Source organism: Phasianus colchicus, chromosome 6 (assembly GCF_987193195.1).
Source record: "Phasianus colchicus chromosome 6, bPhaCol1.hap1.1, whole genome shotgun sequence".
NCBI classification, from domain to species: domain Eukaryota; kingdom Metazoa; phylum Chordata; class Aves; order Galliformes; family Phasianidae; genus Phasianus; species Phasianus colchicus.
In genome coordinates, this window is record NC_143441.1 from 50,736,827 (window position 1) to 50,759,698 (window position 22,872).

At 39.3% G+C, this 22,872-nt stretch overlaps 1 long non-coding RNA gene across 3 annotated transcripts in view; it reads right to left on the minus strand.

The window, feature by feature from the left end:
* The window catches only part of LOC149917618 (uncharacterized), a 54,735-nt gene that overhangs the window by 14,406 nt on the left and 17,457 nt on the right, over positions 1–22,872 (minus strand). Inside the window, exon 4 of one of the 3 annotated variants that reach the window (XR_016467942.1) lies at positions 9,864–10,378. The exons of the other annotated variants lie outside the window; for them this stretch is intronic. This is a non-coding gene — a long non-coding RNA (uncharacterized LOC149917618). Of the gene's footprint in view, positions 1–9,863; positions 10,379–22,872 lie in introns of those variants that run through there. 3 annotated transcript variants of the gene reach the window in all.

Genomic DNA, 22,872 nt, shown 5'->3' on the forward strand with positions numbered 1-22,872 from the left:
TTTTTTGTGGGACCAACTAAGACTGACAAGCCTGGAGTTTCCCAGCCCATCATTTTGACATAGGTTGGAAATGAGTGCAACCTTTGCCTTTGTCACCTGTACATATTTGAAGACCATTCCAAGAACAATTAGTTTTGATTATATTAAAACAGTTTGATTGGCTGCATAAGGGACATTTTCCCTTCAGGAACACATGGACAAATGTGAGGTTAGCTTTACCATTAACAGTAAGAGAATCTGAACTAGAGGAAAAAAAATGTATGAGTCTGGATTCCAGGATGAAAGCTGCTAATAGATGTGAACACAATCATAGAGTCATAGAATCATAGAATTACTCAGGTTGGAAGGGATCTCAAGGATCATCAAGTCCAGCTGCAGCCTAACCATGGTACCCTAACTCTAACAACCCTCTGCGAAATCATATCTCCAAGCACAGGATAGAAATGCAAAAACATAGCATGGAGAACAAGAAAACCTCAACCTATCTGCTTTCAGAGTTTCAGATCTATACTTTCAACTATTAAATATCTATTTTTTTCCACTGGTACCTTTTGGATAAACTCCGAAGTCCATTTTGCTTATTAAAAATATGTTCTCATATAAAAATATGTTCTGGTATAAACTGTGCCTACTTCTCTTTGTTTTTCATTACTACAGTGTGTTAGCATGGAAATGAAAGTCTTTCATGCCATCATAAACTAAGATCATCGTTCTCCAAGGTCCCTAATTTGAAGGGAATGCCACTGAGTTTTAGTCCCTAAGTCATTGCATGCTTTGCAAATTTAGTTTCCTCTCCATCATATGGCTGAAATTGTTTACAGCTGAAGCAGACTAATCAGGAGAGCCAGGCTGGCAATGACTGTTGTTTACTCTGAAAAAAGGAGCTCCAGACCAAAGGAGGTTTCTGCAGGAAGGGATTTGGTGTACTTTCTTCTTTTTGCAGTTTAGAGAAGATCATAGAATCACAAAGTTGGAAACGACCTATAAGATGATCTAGTCCAACCATCTTCACACAAGATGAAACTTCTGATCAGTGGGAATGTACAGATATATTTGAATTTAAAACCAAATCTAAGTTATTAAAGAACTGAGTTATTTGATGACCACTACAGAACTTTTTATTCAGTCTTTCCAACAACCTTCCATCAACAAGAGAGTGACACTACTAATGCTTCTGAAAAAATGACAATTTTTATACAACACACTTTTGAAACTAAACGTCCTGCTGGAAACTTTCTTAGGTCCAACTGGATATCTCTATTCTCTTTCAGGAGCAACCAGAGATGAAGTTAACAAGAGAGATGTGTTTAATAACCCTTAAGGAACCATTAGAATCATAGATTCACAGTATCATTAAGGTTGGAAATGACCACTAAGATCATTTAGTCCAACCATCAACCCATTCTGCCAGTTACATTAGAAAAAAAACTCCAGGATTGTTCCCAAACACTGATGCAGTGATTTTAGGAGTAAATTTGTCCCATAGTTTTTAAGCAGGCAGTGAGCTGAAATATATCTCACCCTTAATTTCACAGTGAAATTCTCATCTTGACATTCAGTTTACTCCTTCCTTTTGGAAATTTGTCCATCCAGGCTCCAAGTTTTCCACTGCTTTCATGAATATTTGCTTAAAGCACCAAGCATTGTCAAGCTTGGAGTTTACTGAGATATTCATATCCTCCTACAACAGTCAAATACTCCATAAAGTAGGGGCAACACTTCCACAAACTAGGCTTTTAGCTAGAGAAAAGTGTATCTTTTCCAGTGTGAGGCCCTTGAGCTATCTAGCAGCTTTTACTCAAAAAGCATGCTCTTTCAACACTAAATTTCCTTTACTGCTTTAACAACACAGGAGAGACTGATTCTGTATAAGAATTTAGTGGCACGTGCATATTTCATGTGTCTTTTTTATTAGGGCTAACTGGGGATATGGTACATGTTAAGGGTAGCTCTCTAATGGCATTCACATGATAGCTCTAGGAAAGCATCCCATATTCTTACAGCCTTGCCTTCATCCAGCTCCAAAAAAAAAAAAAAAAAAAAAAAAGAAGAAGAAGAAAAGGATCAACAAGAAGAAAAAATATACTAAAGATTTATTTCTGCATTGAACATGTGCACATTCCGTATCAGGGAAGTGTTTGGGAAAAAAAAAAAAAGAAAGTCAGGGAAGTGGTAAAAAAATCTCCTTCACGCAGGAATAACAAAGAGCATAGTCCCTACAGAGAATAGTCCCTACAAAAGGCATGTTTAAACAAAATAGTAGCAGCAAAATCAAACCAAAACACAGAGCAGGAATCAGCCTCACACTCCGTGTCAAGCCCAGAGAACATCAAAGCCATCTGTACATGCATGTGTATGTGTATGTTTAAAGGATGTTGTGTTATTTTAACCACACTGAGCTTAGATCACTATCAGATGTGTGGACAGAAGGTCAAATGGTCTCTTGGGTGACTAGCAGCGAATGTGTGGAAGCAGGATGGGTCTTCATTCTCATTGTATTTCAACTAGGGTTGAGGAAAAAAGCAGAGCAGGACAATTCCCTGTGCAGGAAAACAGGGTGACTTGTCTCTGGGATGTTAAGTTCAACCATCATCATGACAGACCTGAGTTGAAATATCTGCAAAATGCACACTATTAGAGCTGTGATAGCCAAATCCAGTGATGTCAATCAAAAAATTCCAGCTAAATGTCTGGTGATGAACTGAGTCATTTTCTGAAGATATTTAGACATAGCATAGGATGCATGGCACTAGATGGGGATTTCATCTTGGAACACGTTCGTCTGAGGTAGAAACTTTTGTCACACTTAATAATAATAGTGATGAAATCAGTGTTATTAAGATTATTGTTACATGTAATCCATTTGAGATGGGTAGCAGCAACGATTTCTCAGGAGTAAGAAAATATCAATTTCTTTTCACAAAAATGTTGTTGAGATAACCTCATACAGTGTGTGTAGAACAACTGTTGTTAAGTAACAAACTCACAGACTGCACTCTTTCTCTTCTGTAGAAGTCCAAAGAGATGTTGACTTAATTGGGAAAAATAAAAATTAAAAAAAATAAAAAATAAAGAAGGCAGGCACAGTATTTCCTAGGTGGAAAAAAAAAAAAAAAACACCAAAACAACAACAATAACAAAAAGACAAAAAAAAAGACAAAAAAAGACGAAATTCACTTTATTTCTTCTGTGACAAGAATGCTTACATAAAAATCATCAGTTACTGATAGTATTTACTGGAGAAATTGATAGAAGCACAGGGAGGGAAGCAGAGTCTGAATGACCTTACAAAAACCTACAAGAATCCCCCTTACCTTATTGTTGGAAACCTGGCCAGCAAGGCTGCGATGGAGTAGCTACACTTCCCATAAGTACTGTTTTGTTGGTAATAAATGAGAATACACTGTATACTGGAAATAGTCTCTGGTCCTACCTTCTTTATTTGACTACCTAAAATTGCTTGTTAAATGGGAGAAGTGAGGGGGGACTGTAATTAAAAACGAACAAAGCAAACATGAGACTCCGCTGGTGTAAAGATGCCCACTGAGTGCTATGTTTTGAGTTGGGGAAAAATAAAATTCTTTGATAAAAAAGGATGCTGAACTGTCAGTGAACCACATAAGAAGCTTTTGCAGGTACTAAATTTCTCAGTAGTCGTATCCAACTGCTGATTTAACAACTTTAATGTCCAGTTGCAAGTAGTTAGCCTCCTGAAATTAAACATATGTTAATATATTAATAAATGTATGTGTGCACCTTGTATGAGAAGACTTTGCTAAGTTCTTTCTGTCTGTGGTCTGAAGATAGCATAAGAAAGACCTCTGTGGTCAAAGAGGAATCTAATTTAAACATCTCACTTGTTTTATTTTTCATATAATTTTATTCTAATTTTATTCTGTTTAAACTTCCAATTTGTTTATCTTCCACAGGAATCTGGCACTCTCTACGCAGTAGAAGGTTGATGGCTAACCACATAGATGCACCCATGTCACAGAACCTGCTTCAATCTGTTGGTAACCCTTACTAACCTCACACTTGATTTATGCATTTTCTTATATTTTATGGGTCTAAACACAACCAGCCTCTTGCTCTGTCTGGTTAGTGAAGAAGAAATATGGTGGCTCCAAATACTAACCACCATGAAAGGAAGGAAGAGTGTACATTCTCAAAACAAGCAGAAGGAACAAAATATCTTGGTCCATTAGGTGTACTAGAAGCAGAACTTGGGAATCCTCCTCTCAGGCTGGAGAAATTAATCACTGTCAGGACAAATTAATGTACCTTATCTGTTTGGGCACATGGTTCTCATAAACTCCAAAGGGTGGTCTCTGGCCTTGCTGTGACCAAGTTTTGTTCCTTCCTCAAAGAAAGGATAGTTCTGAAGCCAGTATTACTGCAGTTTCCATAATGAAGTGTAAGCTACATTGAGCACAGAGAGGACAGGTTTTGTGGAGAAACTGGAGCTGGGATTAATCCTACCTCACCTTAGTTCTCAGCAATTGGGTCCTGTGGAGTGACCTTTGAACCTTCACCTTACTGTAAAATAGATGTTGAAATTAAGTTACGCTAAATTTGATTGAAAAGAGCCTTGTTGCAGTCCAGGTCGAGTTTGAATGACGTCTTATTCAAGTCTTGTCTGTCATTACACTCACAGGGAGAACTCTTCCCACAGAAAAACACTCTTTATCTCCTTTTCTCCCTGCAGGTGTTCAGAGCCAGGTTGGATGGGACCCAGGGCAACTTGATGTGGTGCCAGATTTAATGGCTGGCATCTCTGCCCACTACAGGGAGTTTGAAACTGGGTGATCTTTGAGGCCCCTCCAACCCAAGCCATTCCATGATTCTATGATTCCTTACTTTTGGAATCATGTCCAAATGCTCTTTCAGTTTGGTATAGTGCATGATTTTGAGCTCTCTTTTACACTCAGGACTTAGACTTCCAACATACTTGACAAAGAAAGATTTTTCAGACCACTATGATATGTTTTCTGCCTTAAACTCTAGGCCCTGTGGTGATTCACATTAATGGCAAGAAAATGTGAGGTTGGTAATTCCTTCCTTTAAATAATAATTAAATGGCAGCAATTAAAATACAAATTTAATTCTGAAGAAGAAATAGATGGGAATTAGAAGTTTGCCAGGTTTCAATTGAATACAGTTGTTATGGAGTTGTGTTTTCGAGTGTTTTGTTATTGTTATTATTTCTGTGGTTCTTTTACTTTGTAATTTCCATCCTAAGAAGTCTAATCCAGAATCTTTGTCTTTCATTACTCCCTGCGAAGCTATTTCCTCCCTTTCCTCAACCTCTTGAGTTGATTAACTGTTACAAAGCATTCCTATGATACTTAGTAAATAACAATGCAAACATGTTTATGCAACAGTTATTTGTGCTAATTATGTTTTTATGCTGGAGTTGAACACACGCTCTCCTGGAGTCTGGTAGTCTTCAAGTCTTGGCTCTTTGATGTGAAGGGTGCATTGGGAAGAACTTTCATTTTTTATTTTGCCTTGATGAAGGCTGCTGTTTACACTTTATGTCACTTCCCCAGAAGTCAGTGGCATATGGACTGCAGTGGGCAATGCATTCGTTCTTCATCAGAGCCAACAGAACCTCGTTGCCTGCAGTCACCATGTCCACAAACAGAATTACTGAGTGGAAGGATGCACGTTCTGGTTGAGCCCCCATATGTGGGACTGGGCTGCAATACGGTCTCCAAGAGAAAGCTTCTGTTCCAAGCTTGCTGGATGTATTTAAGAATATAAATTGGAGTCAGCTTCTATTAGTCATTAGGATAAAATTATCACAGACAAAGGAAAAGGTCACATTTTTCTGTCAGTCTGATTACTCCCATCTTGGCCAATTCCACGTAGATTCAGATAAGAAATTACTTATATGAAAAAAGTACGAGTTGCTACAAGGTGAGCTAATGTCAGAAAGGTGTCATAACAGATAAGTATTTTTCATAGATGATTCATAGAGGAAGAGCTTCTACATAACATCCAAAAACAAAAACAACCAAAAACAAAAAGATAAAAGAAAGAAAAAAGACTTTACTTTTATATGCATCCATTACCACTGTTGAAAACAAGTATTGGGCAGAATATTCTTTTGGTCACAATTCTTTGGGCACTTATGGAGCAATTGACACCATTAAATTCTAAATAAAGCCCTTTGATTGCTCAAGCACTGGACCGTTATTTAAAGTTCCTGTTGAGTTCTTCCCAATCTAAATGTGAACGAGGTGCTAATTATGCAGGGAGTCGTATGGCTGGAATGAAGCTTCACTTTGCACAATGGTGATAATAAACATTTAGAAACTAATGTGACCTTTAGCTTGCCACTATAGTAGGTGGCATTTTTTTTCCAATTAACATTCGTGAAATCACAGTAGAAAACTGTTTGCTGGTATATGAAAAGGACAGTCCATTGAAAACAACATACATTTGCAACACCTTAAGGTTGGTTGGCTTCCACTTTCTTCCCTTCAAAAAATCATAGAATCGTAGAATGGTCTGGCTTAAAAAGGACCTCAATGATCTTCTAATTTCAACCCCCCTGCCAACCACTAAACCACTCCCTTCCCTGAACAAGGAGAGCAGCTTGCTACTGGCTTTTCTGTTTTATTTTTATATATTGGAGTTTTACAATGAGCAAAGTTAGAACAGGCAATTCTGTCCTGATCTACAATGAGCTGGAATTTCCCTTGTATATATTACTGGACAGATGAGGTTTTGTGAAACAGCTTTCTGAGCAACAGAACATATTCTGGTTTCCCCAGTTCTCACCAGCAAAACTTTGCCTATGACACAAGTAGTTATAACCTTCTTTGCTTTGCCTGAGGCTTCATTAAGTGATCCTGCCCATCAAAAAAATGCATAGCAGGGACTGGTGCGTGCAACAAATGAGTCTCCTTGGTCTTAAACTCTGCTAAATTCACAGCTGGGCTGCAGGACAAAAGATCTGAACCAGCAGTGGCTATGACCACAGAAAATGCTCTTGATTCCAAAGGAACATCTTTCTGGACAAAGCACAGCTCCAGGTTCAAACAAGGACTAAGAATCTATGCTTCTTTCATCCATTACAAACTATGAGGTGTTCTGACAAATCTTGATACCTTGACTAAAATCCTGATATCTCATGGTTAAGGAAATCCTTTCTTCCTTCCAAACACCATAATTTTCAATAGTAAAGAGTTTGAAGAGCAAATTCCGGGGCTGACCATTAGACCAATAATGGCTACATTGACAGGTAGTGGCAAAAGGCACTCAAAATTGTCTATTTTCAGTTTTTGTAAATGTATTTATTCCACACAGATAAGCTAAGAGCAATCTTCTTGTTAAACAAGAATCGTTTCACTGAAATATGAGAACCTGGATCTCAGCTGCCTTAGACTACAACACTCCATCCTGCCCAAACCAAGGAAGCCAAGGATGTTTTAAATCAATTTTATTCCTATTGGTTAAGATATCAAAACATATATATATATATTTATAAAAGGTGTTTCTTAGCTCTGCTATCCCTAGTGTGAGTATTCTTTTTTTCCAGCATCTGATCTGCAGACTCCTAGATGTTTTGGGGAAATCTATGTAATGCTACTGAGGCACGTGTGATAGACAGTCAGAAGAGACAGATGTTGTCATTCAGTGTAAATGTGCTATGCAAGGATCTGCATCTTCACTACAAACTGGAAGAATGTCTGCAAATTAATAACTAATGTAAATCTCTTTTATACCCTACAGCACCATTCTCTGGAGAGAATTAGATTGGCCTTTAGCAGTGAGCATGCCCTCAGGACCTGGCCAAGCAAGGTGAGGGAAAATGTTGTTCCAATCTATAACTGCCATACAGGGAAGAGAATGAGGCAATGGGCTTTGTGCTTAGTGTGCTTCTCCTTGTCACTTATCTCACCTTGATTTACCTATTCATCACTCCTCCGTCACTTCCCAGAGTCCTTGACTGGTCTCCAAAACTCATTCCTGTGTTGGGTTCCAGTGCAAATTGGCAGATAACAATTTCCAGATGTCTTATTGTCCTTCAGGCAATGGGGAAAAATATTTTGCCTAAAATTCCTTCCTCTTATGGAGGAGTTTTTGTCTTCCCAGTTTTTCCCAAAGAACATGTTCACCAGTAACTCTCTTTTACCAGGTTCAAACCAAACTTAGAGTTTTGAGTTTTTTCCTTAAGTTTAATCTGCATCTCTTCTCTTGGTCTCTGTGCTATCACATAGAATTCCACAATCTGGCCACTGGATAACCAGAATTTCTGTGTTAGTTATATCACTGCAGTCCATCTAAGATTCGTGACATAGCAGGATACCGTGTTTGGGTAGTACTGTTGGGTCATAAATTGGTCAAGAGGCTATTATCAGGATAATCTGTTGCTCTGTTGCTTTCAGAGAAGAAAACTCCTTTTCTAGTCAAAAGCACATGACAAAACCATTTGGATTTCCTTAGCATAGTAGGACATCATGCTTGTTTTTAACGATCTTTCTGAAAAATGCTGAACCAAACTGCCCAAGGCTGCCTTAACCCACTAGTCAGCAGATAACACCTCATGCCTTAGGTCTTGCATCCTTATAAGGCACTAGGAGATGAAACAAGAAGGGAAAACACTGTCTGACAAAAAAAAAAAAAAAACACCCCAAAATAACAACAACAACAACAACAAAACCAAACAAAAAACCAGCAATAAAGAGAAGATAGTAGTATATGTTGGAAACCAGTCAAGTGAGGTGATTGGTTAACCATAGAAGTGACAAGGAAAGCATTAGGTCCTACATGCCTCATGCTTCAAGTGATTAAGATTTACTGGTACCATCAGAAGATAAATAATATAAGCCTTTGGAGCCCTATTCACAGCTCAACAAAGCCAATCAGATTTAATAACTAGGACAGCCATGGTATGTAAAAGAGATATTATAAAACAGTAGTTTTTTTTATAGCTTTGATAGGCTAAGGCCATATGGAAAACAAGATTTGTAGTGATAAACAATAAGTTTTACTATAGTCACTGAGTATTATCCCTTCCCAGAAATACATTATATATCAAAAAGAGAGCCTAAGAGAAAGATGTCTTTCCCACATAATTACAGAGTCACAAATTGTAATGTCTGTTATTTGGAAATTACTCCTTGTTTAAAGAGAGGTTATTTGAAAGACAAAATTAGTTTAGTTTTATTGTATGATGAAGTGACCTGCTTCTTCCTTAAGACTTCAATTCAAGCCGGTACATAGGTACATAAGTGAATTAATATAATTCTGTCCCTTGGGAAATCCATTCCCCAAATGAGAAATTACCTCATTACTTCAGAAGAAGGTTATTTCTGCTGTGGAAGTCTCTATTTTTTATTGGGTTTAAGTGGAAACTTAAAGCACAGTGCAATCTGTTGAAGTTGGATATTAGAGCAACAGCTTGCACACTTAGATTGCTAATTGTGTAAGACTATGTATGTTATTGCCCTCTTTATGGATATCAATTTTTCCCAGAAGGTAAGTATGATATAATAGGCCTGTTTCATTTTTTATACTACTGTGCATTTGAAATTTTATGCTCAACCAATCTCGTTCCAGCATGCAGAAATCTTGCTCAGCTGAACACCGGGTAACGCTAACGTTCATTTATTAATGAATCTTTAAAAGCTCAAAAAATAGATAGCTGCACCTTGATTCAAGTCACCTTGTTATGAATTGTGCTTTCACTACAGGCTTAGCAACTGCTAGCTGGTTTCCTGTCTTATAATATTTTGTTTTTCAAAATAAATGGTACAACCAGGCCTAATAATGATAATAAAAAATAAGAGAAATAAAATGTTGTCAGGGATCCAAACATATGAACTTTATGTTGTGAAAAGCTTTTATTCTGGTTCCTATTCTCACTCGTGCACAGATTTATTGAAAAAAAAAAGCTTGACATTTATTCATTTTCCACTTAGATTATTGTGGTTAAATCAAAAAGAAGTGTCAGGGCTTAGGGAGCTGAAAGCAGCTACACATTTTCCATTGTGACGGGTCACATGGTTTCCATTTGTTCCATGAAAAACCTCATGGTTTTGGTTATTTTCACTGTCTGGAATGAGATATAATTCCACTCCTGCTGCCAAATCTCCTGTATCGCATAGGAAACTCCTGCATTTGGGCCATCTCCCTCAGTTCAGCTGGGAGGCTGGTTTCACAAGGACCTTTTATTATTATTATTTATTATTTCCAGTGGTCTGAGGAGAGTCTTGAAATGGTTGTTTGACATGCTTCTTCAGACACGAAGAGAGGAAGGGAGGTCTCGAGTAAGGTACTGTGCTGCAATTGAGGAGAGTTGTTTTCAGATCCAGTTCTCATCGCATATGGGAACCATTTCAGTCTGGGTCAAAAGCGTGTTGAAATCCTTAGGAAGAATTCAGTGCATGTGAATCAGAGCCGTCATGATTATGTTATGCTGTTAGCAGTGGGGAAGTCAAAGAAGAGAATAATAATTCTACGTTTACTTATTGGGGGCTTATTTACATAGAAAACTCGTGCAGTGGGTGCAGAGTCAAAGGCGTTTAAACTCTGGCAAATCTTGAATTTATAACCCTACAACAGTTGCTCTTTAATGTCCTCCTACATGTGTTTAGTCCACTCCAATTACGTTGCAAATGAGTTAGCTTAAATCTCTGCAAAGGGGGAATGGGATTCTCTCCATCCCAGACAGAAATATCAGGTTGAGCAATATATTTGTTTGACTGTGAGTTCCTGAAAACTGGGTTAGTGCCATATGGTTTGTGAAAGCCTGATATTTAATGGGTGAGTAGAGACAACCGAGTTTCAGTTCAGTAGTATGCAAGACACATGAAAAGATTTCAAAGAAAAGACATCATTAAAGATGTAGTGATATATAGCAAACAAGATGAAAGTGAATGTAGATTGCTCTGGATTCATTGTCTATCACCTACCTGTCTATGTCAATTCTTAATATTATCAGAATTCAGCTGGGGAGTTTAAGCTATACTGACTGCACAGAACATATCCCCATTGATTAGGGGTTTGGATGGAGATATCCACATAGCAAAAGTCCTCATCAGGTGAGATGAGTCCCCAAATCCCAAGATAGGCTCTTTAACCAGGAATGAATATGAGAATTCCAAGACATCGTATGAAAATAATATTGATTTAGGGAAAATACTGTTCAAAACCAGAGAACTATTTCATTTCATTAATGTGGAATTGTTACATTCTGGCACTGCCTCCACAAAACATTTATTAGAAGAAAAAACATCTTGTTACAATCAATGTTTTATTTCTGCTTTCCCTATTTGACACATTACAGTTACTGCTATATGTATATGACATTAAATGTAAAATTAATAATGAAATTAAGAAGTCTGAGTGGGAAGTTTGAAAGGATTTACTTCAAGATATTTTTCAGCAAAGATCAAATACTATAAACATTTTCTGAGCTGTCCTCTGGCCTTAACTTGAAGAAGAGCTGTGTTCAAAGCTCTACCAAAATGAGCACCTCCAACTGTCTGTAAACCTTGCCCTGATTATATCTTTAGGTTGGCAGCACCAATTCACTAAATGATGGCAATGTTCATTGTTTAAAAAGAAAATAAAATTTTTAAAAAATTAAGAATCTCTCCTAAGCAATGAATTGTGAAAAGAAAAAGAGTGGTGATACTATTATACAATTTACATGCACGGTTGTAGCCTGTGAGCAAAGGGCTTTGGCACCACTTCTACTGCAGTCCAGAGGAAGGATCTCCATATGTAATGTTTGAGCATAACAATTAAGACTTTGGAGCCCAACCCTGGGACCTGCTGAGCAAAGCAGCCCCTTTCACTTCAGGAAAGCATTTGAGGTTTCCAAACGGACTTTCCTTCTGATGCAGAATGAAATGAAATCTGGCAAAACCTTTCCATTAAAACAGAGTGAGGTTGCTTGGGATAAACTGCAGCATCTCAGCTGATGGAATGGATAACATTCACTGTAAATGTGAGACACCCACAGAAAACTATGGATTTGAACAGAATTTCTTAGTCCTGAAATGACTGCATTAACCATTATCTACTTCTTTCTATTCCCCATCTCCCCAGATGGATGGATTTTAGAAAGAATCCAACATCTTTCAGTTTAGATGATACACCATCATTTTGCATAATATTTTTTCACTGGAACTTCTCAATAAACTCCAGATACAGCCTTCTGCCATGTGGAAACCACAACGAAGAGCAAGATTTCATCAAACTTGAAACGTGTTTATGCATGTTTATATGATTATTTTTTGTTGTTACTTCTTTTCTTGCCTCAGTGCAAACCAGAGGGAAAAACTCTCTGACACCAGAAGCTCTAACATTTCTTGGAAGTCAGGTTTTCATTGTTTCCATGTCTTTTCTTTCAAATCTCTAATAAGACTGACGATGAACTTGGAAAGCAAAGAGGGTTTGTTTTGTTTTGGTTCGGTTTTGCCTATTAAAATAGTCAAGACAACAGAAAGAACAACTTGGGAAATACTTTGCAATTTCCAGCTAAAAAATCCAAGGAAACCAATCATATCAAAACATATCAAACTCTTTGTACAGCATACATTTTGAAGAATATAGTCTCTGATCTTTTGCAATATATAAAAAAAAAAAAATTAAATCTTTCTTTTGTAAGTCTTTTTCTCAACATTTTCATCTCTTTTTATAGGAATACTCAAGAAAAGAAGATCTTTGCTTCCCACTAATGTGAAAATTAGGAAGAACTTCTTTATTCTGATGAATTTAACAAGCATCAAGTTCACTTGAAGAAATTTGAATCTTTTTATTCCTTCTGCTAGCATTCTGGCCCTAACTTGAGGCCATGCACGTTCATATTGCTTTATCCCCTTTGCAAAGCTCCAGTATGTATAACCTGGAGTAATGGGTGTTAATAAACTCAGGTTAATTCATACTACTCATTTATTGTTATTGCTATTTGCTTTGTTGACAGTGCTATTATTTGCTGTGTTGGCAGTGGGTACTATCAAGCAGCTTCTTCTTCCTCAAGGAATTCTTGCAGCATTTTTAGAGAAATAACTGAAATTTTCGCAAAGTTTCTTATAATTTTGACTTAATCTACCATCTCCACTACAACAACTCTAAGCCATCCCACATAAATGTAAGCCAGTTGGAGTCTCATCTTGAAAATTATTGGTATTGATATTCTACTTTCCCTCTGTGATACTGATGAAAGGAATCTTCTCTCAGTCTTTTCACATAACAGAAGAACAAAATTTGCTCTTGAAACCCACAGTTGCCAGCTTCTTACCCACAGCCCAGATCAGAAGGAGCTGGAAGAAGAGGTCTGATGAACTGGCGATGAGAGCTACTTGGCAGTCATGCTGTTAGATTCCAGGGTCTGTGGCTTCAAATGGATATTACACACATTAACACAGCCATATACTGCACTCCTGTATGTTCATGTATGTGTTCTGATAAACAGAAACACTTACTTGCTCTGCAGTGACAGTGAACCAAACACATCCAACGCACTGTCCAATCAACAAATAACCTGAGGCATGCTAATTTTCCTTCCTTCCTTCCTTCCTTCCTTCCTTCCTTCCTTCCTTCCTTCGTTCCTTCATTCCTTCGTTCCTTCGTTCCTTCCTCCCTCCCTCCCTCCCTCCCTTCCTCCCTTCCTCCCTTCCTCCCTCCTTTCTTCCTTTCCTTTCTTTCTCCCTTCCTTTTTAAATTTTATTTTTAATTTTTTTTTTCCTGGAAAGCAGCACAAATATGCACTGCTGAAGTAACATTTGAAAGGCATGAGAAGCTAGATAGATATGGATAATTGAATACAAGTTAATACCATTATGCAGTAAATAAAAAAAAAAAACAAATTTATGGAAGTTATTGTCTCTTGAATAGAGCACTCCACTGCCTGTGACATGATGAGTCAACTGCAGTAAAATGATGTAGTATTCAAAGGCCCAGTAGTAACAAAACGACTGTTGCTCATACCTTCTCCTGCTTCTCCTGTAGTGACTTCTTCTGCATGCAGAAATTTGGACTGAGCATGGATTTCACTCTCAGCAATAGACACTCACAGTGCTGACATCAATGGGAATAGATGGAACTCAACGGGAGCTCCAATCAGTGGCAATCAATGGAAGCTCTAATACTGTTAAAATTTGGGCTCAGAGCCCTCAGTATACAATTTTGTAAATATGTTGCTGTCAGGAAAAAGAAGATACCTAACAATTACAGTACATGGGTAATATATTTTGTCAATCTTACTCCCTAGAGGCCATCTTCTGGTGCTGGCTTTAAATGAGTTCCATACTGGGTCTTCCACACTACTGATACTCAGCTACCATTATTACCATTATTCCAAAACTAGCCAAGTTAATTAGTCTCTCACATGCAACCATACTCACAGGTCTCTACCTCCCTTCTGGCTGCCATGGCAGGATTGCAGTGTTGTGGTTTTTTTTACTATCCAAATATCTCAGTGTGATAATAAGCAAAATTATCTCAACTTATCTCAGAGCCAAGCTGCATGCTCTTTTTGTTCAACAGTCTCTTTCTGACAGTCTAAATTATAATTAATATTTAACAGATAATGGCTTCTTGAAAAAAAAAGTGAAAGATCAGTTACTTGGAGCAAAGGCATCCAGGAGGAAACTCTTCGCCACTGACATCCCCGAGACCCTCCAAAGTGTGAATTAAACCCTTCTTGTCTTTTTATAGCACTTTGATCTGGCAATACCCCACAGACAAAGCAACATTTTCAAGTGACACAAGAGACAGACTGTTGAAAGCTGATGGTGTTCCCTACGGTCTTTCAGGTGTGTACCCAGATCTCCTTATCTAGGAAGTCGTATTGCTTCCCTGTTTGTTCTTCCCATAGCCCTCATGTCATCCACACAAGAAAGGTTTATGACCCCAATAAGCAGCAATATTCCTTCACCCCTCAGAACACGAAATAATTGTTTCTCATGATTCAGAGCTTACCAAAGTAACGTTAATACAGCAGCTGAAAATTCTGCTGTGCTCACCACCCCCACCAACATTCTGCTCCAACACTGAGAGTCTGTTGCTCCAGCAACTTGGTTTTCATAATTTCCCTGTCCAAACATTAGCCCCTTGCTCCTTCCTAAGCAAGTTATCTCTTTGCTTTCTGGTAGTGTTTGTAGGCTGTTACTAGGTTCCCCACTCTGCAGTTTCAGAGCCAAGCTATTCGTCTTTGCACATGACTCATATGCTATTTTCTTCAGCCACTTAATCATGAAGTTGGGTCCCCCCCCCAGAATACCTTCTCTGGTTCATCTGTATGTTTCTGGGAACAAGGTGCCCAGCAGTGAGTACAGCATCCCAAGTGCAGCCTCGTCAGGGCTATCAAGAGGACAAAGCTCATCTTCCTGTTCCCTGACATCACTGGATCTCCACTCCAATCTCTCAATGACAGTTCAGCTTTTTCAGAGCCCAGCTTTCTCCCCAAGCTCTCCTCAGTATCTTTGTCAGCGTAACTGTGTATATCTGCCAGTGAGGAGGCTTCTTTCAGATTATTTCCGTGCCCAGAGGAATATACATTGCCTTCTCCAACTCAGTTGCCTGGATGTTCCCCTACTGTGTGTCCAACTTGTCTTCACTCCCAAAATAGTCTTTTATCCTCCCTGGTCATTGTAATTCCTGTTGGATCTCCTCTCCTGGTGATGATATTTTCCCAGACCACATTAGTCTTAACCTATTCTCTTCAATACAACTGGACTCATTCTTCACAGGGGTGAAGCAGAGAGGAACGGAGAGCACAAGCACAGCTTTTCCCAATCCTTAATCCCCAACCTGATTTGCACTACTTACAGACTTTGAGCATAAATTGTGACAGAAATTATACCCTGGAAAGCTGGTGCACATTCCTACAACACAGCAGAGCTGTTCTGCTAAAGAAGAACTTTGTCTCTTTATGTTCAGTGGAGTTAAACACATGTGACAGCAGCAGAACTCAAGGCTACACCTACTTTGCCAAATTACACAGCACCAGGGAATGATCTCAGTTGCTGGAACATGACAACTGGAGGTTTAACAAGGGTAGAGTTTTGCACCTGGAGAGGAATAACCACATGCACCAGCACAGGTTAGGGGCTGATCTGCTGGAGAGGAGCTCTGTGTAGAAGGACCTGGGGATCTGGGTGGACAACAGGTTGGCCATGAGCAAGCAGTGTGTGCTCCTGTGGCCAAGAAGACCAATGGAATCCTGGGTGCATTATAAAGAGTGAAGCCAGCAGGCTGAGGGAGGTGATCCTCCTCCTCTACTCTGCCCTGGTGAGGCCACATTTATACTACTGTGACCAGTTCCCAAGTTCAAGAAAGACAGGGATCTTCTAGAAGGAGTCCAGTGGAGGGCCACAAAGATGATGAAGGTCCTGGAGCATCTCCTGTATGAGGAAAGGCTGAGTGAGCTGGGGCTGTTCAGCCTGGGGAAAAGAAGAGTGAGAGGGGATCTGATACATGTTTATAAATATCTGAAGGGAGGTGGGAGGCAAATGGATGAGGACAGGCTGTTCTTGGTGCTATGCAGCAATTGGACAAGGAGTAATGGCCTAAAACTTCAATATAAGAAGTTTCTGAAAGATATGCAGAAGAACTTGCTTACAGAAAGGGTAACGGAGCACTGGAACAGCTTGCCCAGAGAGGTTGTGGAGTCTCCTTCTATGGAGATGTTCAAGACCCATCTGGACGTTGACCTGTGTGACCTATTGTAGGGTACCTGCTTTAGCAGGGTTTGGACTCAATGATTTCTTGAGGTCCCTTCCAACTCCTGCAATTCTGTGATTCTGTGACTTTAGCATGGAATTGCTAGCAAAGTTCTTGGGATGGTTTTGAAGCACTAGAATTCTCCCAAATTATTCCATTTAAAGGTAAGCATAGGACAGTAACACTTCCAGGCAACAAGCTCTACCCTGATCTGAGTGTAGCACTGTGGCACTTCAGACAGGCTGGCTATGGCAAATGAGTTCATTCAGTTTACTGCAAGAGATGCAATGAAAGCAATCCTTAACACTGCCTATTGCTCGTACATTTGCACTGTGCAACCTGTGCAATTGATTGAGAAACTATGAAAAAATAACACCGAATTCTGTCCTGCTTTAGTTTATCTATTCATTCCAGCTGAGAGGGTCACAGCTGGGGAAAAGTAGAGACTGCATCTCATGCAAGCTTCCTCTGAAAGGTGACGTGAAGAGCAGAGATGAGGGTGAGGACAGCTGAAGGCCTGGGAAAGGTGACAGAACAAAACCAGGAAGAGGACATGCCCTTACCAGGTTTTCCCTTACTTAACAAAATTATCCAATAAAATGTCACACCCATCTTCAAAACTGCAGATCACTGTTTTTCTCTAGTTGTTTTATTTCTGTCCCTTCCATCCTATGAGTTTTGCAGAAGGTATGAGAAGTGTAAGCAGTCGTCTGAGTCCCTGGGAAGCATCCAGCCACCTGCAAACCCTTCTTGCAGGTCATACGATGTAAATCAGCTGACAGATTTCTGTTTTTCCTTCTTTTTCTCCTACACTTTTCCCTCAGCCATCTTCCCCCGAAAACACCATTAGTTAACTTTAATGGGAGTGTTTATAGAGGATAATACCATTCCAGGCATTTCCTACAACCATGTGTTCTTCATTTGGAAGCACAGCATAGAAGCATTGCTTCTTGTGGCATTTCCAAATAAAAACCTCATGGTCCTGACTCTGAAGCTCCACATAAAATTCTACCCTTATGGCATTTGGGGGAAATAATTGATTTTATTTCATTTTTTTGTTATTGCTGTTGCTCTTTTTCTAATAAGACCAGAGCAAAGTTTTTTTTTTTTGTTTTTTTTTTTTTTTTTTTGCACAGGCACAAAACTGTGCTCTGGATTATATTAGCTGAACTCCCCAAGGAAAATCTTCCTAGCAGTTATCTCTACCTGATCACAGTGCATCAAGTCTAGGTCTATTTGTAGTTTGGGTTACAGAGTTCTGCTCTATAGACTCTATAAAGTCTGAACTCTCCCTTCCAGCTTCATTTGACTCTTCTCTTTCCTCTCCAGATGACACTGGTTAGTTGTTTATCAATAAGATCAACACAAATGGGATACATACTCAGTGGTGATTTCATCTCCAACTCAACCACACAGTAGCAAGTATATGTGACACCCTGAACCCTCATTGCAATATGTGCATTTCTTCTTTCAACAGTCGAGGGGAACAGAAGAGCTTCAAAACACAGAAAACGGAGCTTCTTGATGTTGGGTGTTGCAAAACCCTTTTCATTCTCACAGTAAAGGAAACAAAAATATCCAGATCATTTGAAACAAAATGTGCCCAAAAGCTGAAATGAGCAGTTAGGTAATCAGCATTGCAACACAACAGGACACCAGCATAGTTTTTCAACTCAATTTGTAGTACCTACGTTCTTCAAGTTATTTACTATGAGAGTGGTGAGGTGCTGGAACAGCTGCCCAGAGAGGCTGTGGATGCCCCGTCCATCCCTGCAGGTGTTCAAGGCCAGGTTGGATGGGGCCCTGGGCAGCCTGGGCTGGTATGGAATGTGGAGGTTGGCAGCCCTGCCTGGGGGTTGGAGCTTCATCATCCTTGAGGTCCCTTCCAACCCAAGCCATTCTATGACTCTATGATACCTGTACATTTTCTAGGATTTCAATTATGAATATTCTTAATTTGCAGACAATTGCATTTCTCTGACTGATAAACAGGAACTGCATAAAAGATTTTTTCACTTTTGCTTTTATTTTTTTTCCTTTCTTCCCCTTTTATGTTTCTTTCTGTTTTTATATGATTCTGGCTATGTAGTCATAACCCAAATAACCGATATAATCTGAGAACAAGAAGGTGTTATGCTTTTCCTTTTCCTTTTCCTTTTCCTTTTCCTTTTCCTTTTCCTTTTCCTTTTCCTTTTCCTTTTCCTTTTCTTTTTCCCTTTCCTTTTCCTTTTCCTTTTCCTTTTCCTTTTCCTTTTCCTTTTCCTTTTCCTTTTCCTTTTCCTTTTCCTTTTCCTTTTCCTTTTCTCCCTTTCCTTTTCCTTTCTCTTTCATTTTTTCTTTCATTTTCTTCTTTTCTTTCTCTTTTCCTTTTCTTTTTCCTTTTCCTTTCTTTTCCTCCTTTATTTCTACTTTTTTTTTTTTTTCCACTAGGAAGAAATAAACAAAATACTGCAATAAAATATCAACAATACATTCTGTTTATTTTGAAAAGTGATAAATCATGGGCGTCCAGGTTCAGAAACAAAGGACATTTAGATAAGTTAAGATCGTTATTAGAAAGTATGCCTAATTAAATGTGGGTTCTATTAAATGTGGACTCTTTGGGTTCTGTTAGCACAAGTCCTCAGTAAGTCAAATGAGAATCTTAGATGAATCCTGAAGCACTGCCTCAGGTTTCTATGCCACATGTGATCAGGAAGCCTTAATTGGCAGCAATTGGCAGCACAGCATTTAGGTTCATTGGGAAAGGTTTCTTGATTGCATCCTTTTAATTTTCTCTTGGAGATTTGGGCACATTTAACAGACTGCAACCAAGACCCTGATAAAAAATCTTGCCCATGACCTTCCCCATGCAGAGAGCTGAGGGAACTGATAAGCACTCCTATGGTCCCCAGCACTCAAAACTCATACAACAAAGGTTGCTGAGAATGAAAGCACAGGCCTACAAATCAAGGAGATCTTCTTTCTGAAAATAATAGAAATGAGATTGGTTTTGGCTGTTCTATGTCATGCTTACCACTTCTTTATGTCCACAGCTGCTAGAGATGTAAGAGTGTATTGGTGTGGTTTAGTTCATAATATGAAGTGCAGAAACTCACATGATTCCAGCAACTGAAGCTTAAAAGAGAAAACAAAAGGTCACGAAAGTCATGGCACAGTCACTACTGCTGGCATTTCTGCAGGGGACAGACTGGCTTTTCCATCCATCATCATCATTTAAAACACAGTATTTTAACACGTGAAGGTCTGAATAAATCTCCAAGTACCCATGGAAAATCTCTGGTGGAATAGCAAACCTCTTGGAGGCACTGAGCTCCAGGGAACTCGTGTTTTGGAGTGAAGGTAAGCCAAGAGAAAATAGGATGTAAAAGCCAGGATTTTGCTTCTTACACTGAACTGCCCATTGGAGATATGAATCCACACCTTCCTCACTGTTTCCTCTATGACAACATCATTCTGTTCTTCTGGAAGTATTTTTTCATATACTCATCCACCTTGTGAACACAGCATGGGAATAATAATTCCTTATGACAAATCCCTTGTTATCACAGGAATCTAGCCTCTGTGCTGTCTATTATCCCACCCTCCTTTTCTCTTTGAATCTTTGAGCCTTTTGATCTCCGCAGAAAAGACTGCTATAGGCTGCAGGGAAGAATTTTGTGGCTTGTGGTATGGACATTACATGGATTTTTTAATTTTGAAGGCTTTAGAAAGACTTAAGGACCTGGAGGAATCCTGCTCGTCCTATGCTCCGAGATTTTTTGATCTCAGTTCATAACATCTAAAAGGGAAAAACTGCTCATTCTCTATTTTTGGAATTTAAGTCTATTTACAGTTGCTCTGAAGTCTAGTCCCAAGTCTTTTAGCATATGCTTTGTGTGGTCTTCAAGCTCCTGCAGGACAGAAGGAAAAGAAAAAAAGAAAAAAAAAAGCATTTTTGCATTTTAAGGCCAGAAGGGCTTTTTGGATTTTTTAGAATCATCTCCAATGTAAACCAGTCACATGATTTCCATCCAGTTACTTCTATCCAGAGCTCAGCTGCATGTGTCAGAAATGCCAAGCACTTGGACATGATGACAGGTAAGGAAAAGAGATGCATATGGTTAAAACATAGCTAGTAGCATCCGGATGCTGCATGTGAAGCAGGGATACTGTAATGGAAGAGTGGCACTGGTTTCCTGGCTACGGAGTGTTGGTGGTCCTTCCAGCTGTTCCTTGGAAGACTTGTATGGCATTTTCATCCCCAGACTTGATAACAACAGTCCCTGATGTCCTTGGAGAAACATAGTACGATTTTGGTATTTTTTTGCTCATAGAAGATTGGGAATCACAGTCTTTGTCCAAGAATCAGATCTGTAGGAGTGTCACGTTCCCCAAGGGCCTCTGATGACAACACAGTTAAAGTGGAACTTCATCTTTTCCAATTTGCCTGTGGTCTACCACACAATTTGTTTGTTGTGCTGAGCCTAAAGGAGCTCAGTACTCAGAGCCAGCAGCTTTGGCTTGAGGTACAAAGAAGGGCACTCTGGCAGCAGACTGCAGGGGACAGTAAAAATGATGTGACCCCACTGCCTCTGACAGACCACTGGAAACTCGGGCTGTCTGAATTTCTGCCACAGCAGCCAGGCTGGGCCACGATCTGGCTATTGAAGCACACTGCTCCATACCTTCCACAGCAGCAAGGGCAGTAATTCTGGCTCTCAGAGGCTCTCCTCAAGCAAGCAGGCATGTTTTCTCCTTTCTGATCAGGGGACCCTATAATGGGCCCCTCATCTTTACCTCTGCTTACTATCTCTCTGTTCAGACAAACAATTCTTGTGTCTGCAGTCCCCCCTTGCTCCTCTTCAGCGAAAAATCCAATGAGAAAACCTGTCCAGGGAAAGGAAGTCTCCAAAGCTCAGTCCTGGGTTAGGTGAATGCATGTTCACTGCTTTTTTGCAAGCCAGCTACTTGTAGATTGTCTGCTGGCCAGACCCAGCAGGGACACATTAGCATGATAGGGAACCTCTCAAGGACCATTCAGAGCTGGTCAATATGGTATTATTAGTCAAACATTAAGGAAATCCAATAGATGGAGATGAATCATCTCAACTGGTTGACAGCGATCCAGTCACTTTTGGTCCCCATGATCCCACTGAAGAGAAATAAATTTCTCAGGCACAAACTCTCCGATCTGTTTTACCACGTATTTCAGGAGTAGATGATGATTTTCAGTGAGTGGGTTCACTTCACCTCTACTGATTATTAAAGGAGAAATCAACTCTGAAAAAGATGATACAACAGCTAAAGTTATGTGAAAGGACCCCCAGATATGGTCTTCGCCTAAAGACCATTAAGTAGTGCATGACCCAAGATTTCCCTATTCCTATGAGTTCAGTTGCTCCTTTGCTACTGGTAGATATTTATATATGACTATTCAACAAAGTAGGAACCATTTGATGAATGAAGTTTTGCAGAAAAAGCTCCAGTGGTCCATCTTAGCAAATTTAAGTAGAGCTGTTGAAAGGTGAGAAAGTACTTGTGCCGTAAACATGGAAACATACTACTAAATGACATGCCCACCCACTTCTTGGTCTCTTTCCACTGCCAAAGCAGTAAAAAGGGACCTTAGTGTAAGTGTGAATCCAGCTCTTGGAATGTTTTTCCATTTCCTTGTATTTATGTTAATGAACACTGACACTACAGACTCACATTCCCAGCTCAGTACTTCACCAGACTGACCAGCAACAAAACCAAGGAGATGAGACTAAACAGATGATTTGACTAAGTTTTATTATTCTTATTTTGTTCCCCTAGGCTAAAGAAAGAAGAGAGAGGTCGTATCTCTGATTTCAAAAAGATAGCGTTTGAGCTCAGAGGCAGGTTTAAATGAAAAATAAAAAGAAGAAAATCGAGGAAAATGATTGTCTACACACTAATTTAACACTATTAACTGGCAGTGCTTTCCACTTGGTAAAATGTTCCTCCTGAAAAAGGTCAACTTGCCTGGATAATGTCCTAATTCCTGCGAGCAGATTGCTTTACCTTAAGGTTAACTAGGAATAGAAAGATGATGTAAAAGCCACTCTTGACATAAAAAGGGACTTTACGCACATGTAGATAACTACATAAGGTGGAACACAAATGTATTCCAAAGGAAGTGATTCCTTTTAGCCCATGCATTTCATCCTTTCTGTCCCTCACTGA